Below are 10072 nucleotides of genomic sequence, written 5' to 3' on the forward strand. Positions count from 1 at the left end.
GGGTCATCACAAACTGTGAAGATAAGATGCACTCAGACTGTAGTTTTTTCCAGACTTTGTAAGAGATAATAAAAATATGACACCCAAGCAAATATTTTTGAATTTAATTTTTGTGATACTGGAGATTGAGCTCAGGCCTTTTACATTCAGTGACATCCTAACTTTCTAAGTTTTTTTTTTTGAGGCAGGGTCTCCCTAACTAGTTGAGTTGCTCAGGCTAGACCAAAAGTTGTGATCCTCATGTCTCAGCCTACCAGAGTCCTGGGATTACAGGCACGTCCCAGCACTACCATCCCTGGAAAATATTCTTAGTGTAACAGAAGAAAACAGTTGCAAGTTTTGTTTTTGGCAAGACTGGGAGTCAGGCTCTTTTCCTATTGAGTTTCCTTCATCTCCCTTTTAAGCACAGGTATAGAGTCAAATTTAGCTGACTACTAATATTGCAAGAGCTCTGAGTGGTCTGTGAATCATTTAGCACATCTTTAAACAACCAACAATGGTCTCTGAGCAGAGTTGCCAAAGGTCTGGGCTCTGGAGCTGTGGTGCATGGTCTGGGTTTTGCTTCTCCTTTCTTTCCCAGTTTCCTCTTTCTTTGCCCAGTTTCCTCAGGCAAGAATGACAGAACCAACTTCACAGGGCTTTTGTAAGGGCTGAGTGTTATGATTCTCAAAACAGGTAGATAAATGTCCTGGGATGTAGTACCTTCGATACAGTTACAAAACAATAAGAAAGCTCATCTGGGAACACCTCTTAGGTACCTTCTATGCTAGACACATTCAGAAAAGCAGTGAGTGTCATTCAAATGGGAGGTGGCTGCTGCCACTGAAAAACACTCATTCTTACGGGAAGGGATATATGTATGTCTCCAGTCATGGGGCACTATGTCTGTATTTACAAAACCTGAGAAAATGTTTTGTGGGGAGCTGAAGTTTGGGGTTGCTCCTCATAAAAGATAACAATTGTCCTGGGCTTTGAAAGAGGAGTCACAGTTTTCCAGACAGCGAATAGGGCAAGGGAGAGGCTAGACGGATGAAAGACCAGGTCTGTGATATGGCTTGAATGGAAACAGGAGAGGATAAGGAGAAAATGCTGGTGGGGACAGGTACAGTCATGACAGAGTTTCTTCTTTGTTCTGAAAATGATGGCTTCCCTGAGAGGCTTCCAACTGGGGCGTCATCTCACGATGGGGCACTTGGCTCTTACTGCATTCAGGTCGCATTTAGGCATTCAGGCAGGAATCCCAACTGTAACCCTAATGTGGTGACTCATCAGTGAAACACTCTTTGTACTCCGATAACTACTGTGCTTTGCATCTGTTCTTTAAGGTCTCTGCAAGGTTTGAATGAGACGATATAGTACATGTAGCGCTCTGTGAAAGGTAAAGCAACACAGAAACATGTCAAGGTAATTGTTAAACCCTCTTTTCACTTCTGAGACAAGGTATAAATGAGCATGAGCACAAGTCCTGTCCTAGCAGAGCACCAGAAGAAGCACAACACTTCAAAACACGAGTGGGGCCACTGCTGACCACCTTTCAGTTATTGTGCAATGCACATTAAAATAACTAGAAGACAGGAAGTCGAACGCTCTCCTCACAAAGAAATGATAACTGCTTGGCATGACAGACAACCTAGAGACCCAGAGTCGACCATCACATGATATACGTACGTACTGAAATATCACACTGCACCCCATAAAGATCTACAATTGTTATCAATTGAAAATAAATAAAAAATTAAAACAGGAAAGAAAAAATAGTAACTGTGGGCAAGACACAGAAAAAGCTAAATAACCATAAAATTTAATGGTTCTGCATTTCTGGGATGTGATATTTTTCTTCTAATAAGAATTTCTTTATCTTAATTTGAAGATGACACCTATGAGGTAGGTGCTATTTAAAAATTAATTTTATTGGTACATTTAATGTATACAATATAATATTGCATATGTATTGTATAATATAATATTATGTACACATTGTTTATTGTGTAATATTGTATACCTATTATTGTTGGAAATTTGTACCTTTACCTAATCCATCTCGGTTCGTATTTTTCCCCATTTCCCTGCCCATCCTCCAACACCTTCACTCCTCCTTCTTTTTTTTGTTTATTTTTTCGGTACCAGGGATTGAACTCGGGTCCTTGCACTTGCAAGGCAGGCCATGGAACCGCTGAGCTACATCCCCGGCCCTCCTCCCTCTTTATAAAGACATTGTTTCCATTATTTTTCACTTTCTCACATGAATTCCATTCCCTTCTTTTCTTTCTCTCAACCCTCCCCTTTCCACTTCCTCTTTGTCCCTTTTCTTCCTATTTCACATTATCCATTATACCTTTCAGTCCTTATTTACACTTTGTTTCTCACACCAGAGAAACTATTCAGTATCTACACGTGTGTCCTATTTATATCACTTAAGCGTATCACCTCACTGTGCATCAGTTTAGCTATAAATGTCTCTAATTTCTCATTTCTTTATGGCTGAATACAATTCCATTTTATATTAAAAAGAAAACAACACATTTTCTTTATCCAGTCTCCAGTTACAGCGTAACTGGGCTGCCTCCAAGTTCTAGCTATCATGAATTGTACAGCTATGAACATGGGTGCACATGTATCACTGTGCTATGATTCTTTTTAGTTCTTTAGGGAAGATACCCCACAGGGGAGTAGCTGCACCAAATGGAACTTCCAACCCTAGTTCTATGAGGTGTCTCCATACTGATTTCCACAGTGGTTGCACCCGTCTACCCTCCCAGCAGCAGCAGAGCAGTGTTTGAGGTAGTTGGTATTAGAGGGTCTAGAGATGAGCGACATCGGAGACCATGCAGGACAATGGTTAAGAGGGAGGTTTTAGAGTCAGACACACAGGATTAACCTCTAACTTATCCCTTGACTATTCTTAGGCAGTTTAGCACATCTAGGTCCAATTTATTCATTTGTTTCATATTCAGCTATTTCATAAGATTGCTGTCAAGATTGAATGTGATGTAATGTGTTTAGCACGGTGCTGCTTCGTAATAAACACCCAGTAAGTTTATTTCTCATTCCTATTTATAAACCTATAAAAACTACAACTACAATTGCTTTTTAATTGTGTACCCTCCTCTCCATTTATAAAAAGGCACATTTGCCTTTTAGCCTTAAATATATACAGCTCTGAGCCTCCATTTTTCACCTGTACCAAGTTACTTCCAATGCATCAATGCAAAAGCTCAGCTGTGGTATAAAAATGAAGTATTCAAAGTGTGTAGCGATGATATTTCTAGATTGTCTGTCAAGTTTAGCAAAACGTGTAAAAGTAAACAAGCACTAACAAAACCTGAAGGTGAGTTGCATATTTAAGATTTTTCCTTTTTAATAATCTAAGCTGTTATTAGTGGTGGATAAGAAAGCACTAATTTTCAGAAAGTGTATATGATTCTTTTACCCTGATGCATTTTTAAACTTTTAATGTAATGTACATAGTATAAATAAGTAATGTAATCAAGTTTATCTTTGGAAGAAAAAGTTAATAATCCTACTGGAGAGTTGGAAATAAATGGTGCTCTTATTGCATTTATTAAAAATCTCAGAAATCAAACCACCCCCATCTGAAACCACGTAGCATGTGAAGATGTTGGAGTGTCTCTGTCACCCTCCTTACACTGCCAGCTGCTCTGAGCCTGCAGGCAGTGCCTGCCGCACAGAAGGGGCAGGGGCTGTGCCAGAGCCAGCGTGACTCCCATGAGCGCTTTGTGCCTCCCAAGGACATCAGATCCCGGGCATCTGTGGCTCTGTATTCAGGAAGCTGGAGATCCTATGTGTCTGTGCTCAGCATCCAAGGTACTACAATAGATTGCACCACTCAGGACAGTGAGGGCAAAAGTTTGACGAAATTGACTCAAGGTGGGATGGCCAAAGGAAACCCACTGGGTTTGCCAGACTTCGGGGTGAGTGAGCCAGAGAGGGGACAGAGAGACGTCATAGGTAAGAGTGGAAAAGACCAGACAGTGTGGGGCCTGGGGGCATCTTCTGGGTTCTGCTCCCAGGAGAGTTTTTTTGGGTCATAATCAGATGCCTGAGAAAGGCAGCACGGGGGGCTTTACTGACCTGCCCCACTTAACCCTGGGACAAGTCAATTTTCATATTCTGATTCTCCTTGTCCATGCTGGGGATTTAGGACGGATAACCCAGATGAACCTGGAGGTTCCTTGAGCCCTGAACTCCATGCCCAAGTGACCTGGCTCCACTTCTCATTCTGAATGAAAGCTAAACTCTTCCCATGAGCTCTAAGTTCCTTCTCCTCCAGCCTTCTCTGTTCAACCAGTATCCCCTTCCCACTAATACTTTTCATGTCTCCCAGTCTGTTGGTACTTTCTTCTCAGTCTTTAAACAGTCATACTCTTTCCAACAAAAATAAAACCCAAAACACCATCTTCCAAGTCTGTGCTACTTACCCCCACTTGGCCACCACTTCTTAGAGAAGTCTTTTAAGACGTAGTCTCACCCTGTCTCCTGGAGGCCCTCTTTGCCTCCGCTTAATGGCCCTTCCCTGCATCCTTACAACTTGGCACATCCTTCTGTCACTGTACTTTGTCATGGGTTGTCTTCTTCCTCCTCCCTCAGTAGCTCATACACCGCTTCAGAAAAAGGGATGCAACCTTCCTCTTTATTCCTGAGGCTGCAGTTTAGAAGATACTCAATATGCCAAAAGTCACTGCAGAGTCATTGTATGGGTCAGAGGTTTCCTGAGAAAGAGAAGCAGCAGCATTTAGGTATGTATATAGGAATGGGGTGAGGGAGGGAGGGAGAAAAGGAGAGAGGAACGGAAGAAGACAGGGAGAGGAAAATAAATTTATTATAGGGAATGGCTACAGTTACGGGGGCTTAAAAGTCCTAAAATCAGCAGTTGGTAAAGTGGACGTGCGGAAGAACGGTGTACGATTCAATTCCAAGCGCAATTCAAAAGGCAAGAGAAGACCAGTCTCCCAGTTTAAAGTCAGTCAAGTAGAGGGAGAATTCTTTCATATTCAGCTTTTTGTTCTCTCCAGGCCCCTCAGTGAGTCAGATGAAGCCTGTCATAAGTGGGAAGGGAAATCTGCCTCACTGAGCTTATTGTTTAAATAGCAATATCTTACACCAACGTCATCATGGATACACGCACAATCACATTTAACCAAACATGTAGGCACCTTGTGGCTCCGTCAAGTGGATGCATAGAATTAGCTGCTGCACTTCAACATCATAAATTCCCATAGCAGGTCCTGTTTTCTTCAGCAAAGCATCCGCACCAAGGTTTTCGATGGTCCTTTTCTTCTCCAGTTATCTGTACCATGTAGCCTATGAGCCACTCATTGCTCCCTCCTGTTTTCCTGTGTTCCTTGAGCAGGAAGCATTGTTTGCTAAAACTGTAAGTTTCCTGAGTGCAGTCACACTCTTCATGGCTCTGGTTTATGAGCCCGGGCAGAGGGGCTGCATACACAATAAGCGAATCATCAGATGTTAATGATACTGTGTCTGATTGCTGGCTACTTAGCTACTGCTCATGGTTCTCCTTTTCATGAGAAATAGAACCTCTAAAATTCTGGGGAATGGCAACACATTCTAGCCCCATATCAAGCACTGTGAATGATACAGTAAAAGGAACGTGATAATTAATTATCCAAGGAGCTCACAGTTTTAGTAAAGACAGCTTCCTTGTCCGCTGAACACAGAATAATTGAAGGAGACTCATATCATGCAGTGTAGCTAGTAAGTGCTGGAGAAAAGTGGAGAGGGTGTCTGTGAACTAAGATGAAGTTAGTCACTTTGTGTTGCTATGACAAAATACCCAAGGCTGGATGCTTTATAAAGAAAAGAGAGTTGTTTTGCTTACAGTTTTTGAGGCTAAATTCCCAGATGGCGCAGCCCTAGCGGAATGGCCTTTGGGGAGGGCCTTATAGCCTGTCACTACATGGTAGATACCATCCTATTGGGGAAGTTCATGGAAGAGAAAAAGAGGGAGGGAGCAGGAAAGACTGAGAGCAGGGGAGAGGGAATAGTGTCACTGGATAAGGCAGGAAACAAGACAGCGGTGTGCGGCCAGGTTAGCTTTGAAAATAACCCACCCTGCAGGACCTAGTCCACTCCTGTGAGACTCCACTCCCTGCATGAGAACAGCATTAATCCCTGCCAAGGATGGAGCAGCCCCGGTGCTTCAGGGGGACTCTGAGATCAAGCCTTCCACACATGCAACTTTGAGGGACACACTCCAGCAGCACCCAGACCATAGCAAATGCTCCTGTTTCTCTGGCTTCCTCTGCAGCTAAGGGGGACTAGATTCTGGCCATGGAATTGTAAGCAGAACTGTTTTCAGGAATCTGCAAGGAACATTCTTCAACAGAACAGACTCAGCAAGATGCTGCATGAGTTTTCCTTTCCCTTCCTCTTCTGGTTGCCAGGATCATAGACAAGATGCTGGAGCACCAGCAGCCAGCTTACGAAGCTGTGTGCTGATCATGGTTAAGCAGAAAGATGGAGGCTGTCTTGATTCCCAGTGTCTTTGCAGTGCTGCCCTACAGCTTTGACTGCTCCCTTCTGTACGTCTTTTAAATGAAAGAATAGAATTTTGTGGCTTTAAACCTCTTAAAATATTTTCCCACCCTTGCATTTTCTATTTTACATATCCAAACATATTCCTAGCTGAAACAGATACAAATTAATACTCGTAAAAGAATAAAGAGTGCTGTCTGAAAGAAAGGCAAATATGTTTTCAATTAAAACATATTTTTGCTAATATCTGAGGCATGGATGAATTGGTACCCTCAGGTAGATTTGGTGTTACTAATATAAAATGTACTCTATTAATTCATTTTCTTTTTCATCATCACAAATCCTTCAGTGATGTGGAGCTTTAGCTTGTCTTCCTATGCCAGGATGATTTTCCTATAAATTAGAGCAGAAAGAAAAAAAAAGCCTTGTAAATCATCTCTCACTTAACTTGCCCATTGTCCTCTCTCTGCAGGAAACCTACAGGTTGCAGGAGGAAATGGCTGGTGGAAATGCAGCAGGAAGAATAACACGGTTCTGAAATGAGGTGAGAATAAGTGAAATTAGTGTAACAGCAGACCTTACCAGTTTTTCTCCCCCTTCTTCACAAGCCCCAATTTGACAAAATCATTGAGAGGGGTCTTTGTTTTAAATGAGAGCAGGACAAGGACATATCTTTCTAAAGATCACACTAAATGAGGTGTAAAGGGAAGGTGACTCTGATGATAAATCAAAAATGCCACCCCCTTCTGTCTACCCCCTCTGCCCCAGTCCAACACATCAGACCAGATCACAACATGAGCGATCATTTTGTAGTTCTAGGGTGTGGTACATTTAGAGAACAGTCCCCTTTATGGCTCTGATAATTTTAGAAAAGCAATCAGAATTTGGGCATCAAAGTAATATGTTGTGCTTCTCAAATTCTGCAATTTTCCAAGAAGGACCAGAATTAACGAACCAAATCAAATCTGTTGTGATGAGACAAATTCCAAAATACGATCCAGTAGGATTTAGAAAGCAATTAACTCTACTTACCACAATAAAACAGAACAATAAATAAATAGAATAGTAATAATACGAACAGGAATAAAACAGAATGGCACAGCTCAGAAGTGAGTAAAGGAACAAAAGGACTGAGATTGCAGCCCTGTGTCAGCCTCACAAAGAGATGATACAGCAAGGTCTGAGGCGTCCATTTTAGGACGCCTCACTCCCATGGTTGGCAAGGTGGTGGTGGCCATTTTCCAGAAGCTCATCCGGGCTATGGATTGGGATCCTCGCTCCTCACCAGGGGACCTCCCCATGGATGGGTTGCTGGGCACTCAGACCTGGTGTTTTGAGAGAGCGAGGCAGAGCGCATGCTATTTTGATGCTTCAGCTTTAGCAGTGGCATAAGGTCATTCTAGCACTTTCTATTTAAAGTAATCACCAAGGTTCAAGTAGGCTCTAGGGGACCGATGTAGATCTAGATTGCTTCACTCTGTGGTAGCAGGGCCAGGGTCACACTGTAGGAAGTGCTGGTGGGAGGAGATATATTGTTGTTGTCTTTCTTGGGAGACTGCAGTCTATAGCAGTAGGAAGGGTCTGAAAAGGGAAAATGAAGGTTTTTCAACCAGCTAATTAGCCTGAGAACTCATCTACGGTGTACTAGCTCTCAAAACAGGAGGCTTTGAGGCTTTCAGAAATCAAAGGGTCAAACTGCCAGGCACCACTCCTTTTGACAAGAATTGCAGAGTTATTTTGCTTTCACTAAGAATTAGATGGTTTCGGGAAACTACTCTCCTGTCCCTGTGCACTGAAAGGCAGAGCCGTCCCAAACTTGGGTTTCTGCGTGGTAATGGCCGGTCCCTGGCCTTGGGGGCGGGGAGTGAAGTAGGCAATGCATGCTGGGAGCTGGCCTCTGGACAGCCATCGCCTTTCTTACTGCCGCGGTGACACATATCCGCACCGTAATAAATAACAGTAACCCAAGTTTTCCTCGCCTGTGGGTATAAATAAGGTCACATTAACCGTAGTAAATCACATCGCGGTTGTTAATACCCTCATCCAGAATAGAACTTTCTTACTAGTTCAGGAGTACGCAGGGGTCATCTCACCTACATGTACGGATCATTTGCCTTTTTATTTTTTCCTCTAGGCCATCCTGCTTGATGTTTCGTGCCCCTTAAGCCATTCAAACGTGAGCTTCTCCTCACTGCTGCCAGGCAGCAGCCTGCATCTACTCTCGGGTCCAAAGCAGCACTGCGGACGCGAGGTCCTCAGGGAGGTAAAGGCACACTGTCTCAGCAGCAGAGGCGCAGCCAGCGTTTCCCGTCCATGCCCACCCCGCTCCCGCAGCTCTGGGCCTCACCTTGCTGTGTGGGTAACGGGCAGCGCTGCTTGAACCCTTGTGCTTCACGGAGCCCCACATGACAACAGTCCCCTCGGCCTCTGCAAACAACCTCTCTCTACAGGGCTCAGATGAGAATCCAGGGAAACCAGCTGGAAATAGATGCCAGTAGGTTACCCACCCTGCCGAGTCACTGGACATTTCTAGATACGTCTGATTTCCAGCACAGAACACAAATTAGGCGCCAACTCAACCCCCTGCTCCATTACTAACTGTATTGCACGGCACAGTGCATTTTCTGAAATCCACCCAGAGAGGAAGGTAGACTGACAGCAGTATAGTTTCCATCTTTCACAGGAAGAAGTGACTTTTTAGAGAGAATAAGCAGGGAGCCTGAGCTGAGCTAGTAATTAAGTGGTGGAGAGAACACATTATTGGAGGTCTTCACACAGCAAACCTGGGCCTCTCCTTGGAGTCACTTTATGGTAATAGGTCACCAAGCCAAGCTGGGACACCCCAGACAGGTAGAGGGCTTTTGCTTTCCAGGCTCACAGTACGTTGGTCTGGCGTAGCATTTGCTTCATTTTACAGCACGCTTTTAAATGTCAGTCTTCCCCACTAAGTGTGTCTAGTGCCAGCAAAGTGTCAGGCACGGAAAAGGGACTTGATAAACATTTATTGGTGGATGGGTATGAATCTCTTCACACTTCTCAATGAAGGTGGCACCCTCTCACCCAACAGAACACCTGGAAACACAGAAGTGTTGCAAAACGGAAGTGATGCTCCCAGCCCTTGGTGACCACAGCCAGTGTATCAGTTCGGCCTAAGGACCTTTTTGGTCATCGCAAAACGGAAGTGATGCTCCCAGCCCTTGGTGACCACAGCCAGTGTATCAGTTCGGCCTAAGGTATTACTCAACAGAAGGGGATTCTGAAAGCAGACCTAGTGTTCTAGAACGTGCCTTGTGAAAAGGAAAACGTACTATGGTTGTCCAATTGTTATAAAGATGAAATAAAGCAAACATGTAAAGTTTCCAAAGATCGGGGCTTGAAACGAGTTAGACCCTTGACAAATAGCTGTTTTGATGGCTATCAGGGGAGATCTAAGAAAAATTGGGCTTTTGCTTAGAGATTAAAGTCAAATCAGAAGCTCTCAGCAAAATTGAGTGAGATTTCTTCAGCAAGTTCGTCCTCTATTTCCTGCAAATTAAACAGACTCCCCGCAGAGGGCGCT

The 10072-nt window shown here is 43.7% G+C and overlaps 2 long non-coding RNA genes across 2 annotated transcripts; both read right to left on the reverse strand.

Annotated features, from left to right (window-relative positions):
• Positions 1–244: 244 nt before the first annotated feature.
• LOC104873449 lies at positions 245–6596 on the reverse strand. Its single transcript, XR_783473.2, has 3 exons — positions 5175–6596; positions 4440–4730; positions 245–1369 (listed from the first exon to the last, which is right to left on the reverse strand). It is a non-coding gene; the product is annotated as an uncharacterized LOC104873449 (long non-coding RNA).
• A 113-nt stretch (positions 6597–6709) lies between these two features.
• LOC104873448 lies at positions 6710–9615 on the reverse strand. Its single transcript, XR_783472.1, has 4 exons — positions 9586–9615; positions 8861–8991; positions 6995–7047; positions 6710–6906 (listed from the first exon to the last, which is right to left on the reverse strand). It is a non-coding gene; the product is annotated as an uncharacterized LOC104873448 (long non-coding RNA).
• Between the last annotated feature and the right edge of the window lie 457 nt (positions 9616–10072).

This window comes from Fukomys damarensis, unplaced genomic scaffold, assembly GCF_012274545.1.
Source record: "Fukomys damarensis isolate Sample0158 unplaced genomic scaffold, DMR_v1.0_HiC HiC_scaffold_31, whole genome shotgun sequence".
In the NCBI taxonomy this organism is placed as follows: Eukaryota; Metazoa; Chordata; class Mammalia; order Rodentia; family Bathyergidae; genus Fukomys; species Fukomys damarensis.